Source organism: Olea europaea, chromosome 13 (assembly GCF_002742605.1).
Source record: "Olea europaea var. sylvestris chromosome 13, O_europaea_v1, whole genome shotgun sequence".
Lineage (NCBI taxonomy): Eukaryota > Viridiplantae > Streptophyta > Magnoliopsida > Lamiales > Oleaceae > Olea > Olea europaea.
Genome location: NC_036249.1, coordinates 15056789 through 15057264, shown reverse-complemented (window position 1 = coordinate 15057264; position 476 = coordinate 15056789).

The following is a 476-nucleotide window of genomic DNA, read 5'->3' as shown; positions in this document are numbered from 1 at the left end:
TTTATTTACTTATTTAAATTGTGTATTAAATATTTAATTGTTAACTATTTATTTAAATTGTGAATATTTAATTGTTAATTATTTATTTAAATTATTTATTCAATATTTAAATCTGTATTTAAATTATTTATTTTAATTGTTTGGTTGTTTATTTAATATTTATTTTAATTGTTAATTGAATGTTTAATTGTTTATTTTGAATGTTAATTATTTATTTCAATTGTTTATTTAATATTTAATTACTTATTTTTATTATTTATATTCATGGTTCATTTAAATTATTTATTTAATACTTAAATATTAATTATTTATTTCAATTGTTTATTTAAATTGTTTATTTAATATTTAATTACTTATTTAAATTACTTATTTTTTATTATTTATATTTATTGTTAGTTTAAATTATTTATTTGATGTTTAAATGCTAATTATATATTTCAATTGTTTATTTAATATTTAATTACTTATTTAAATTA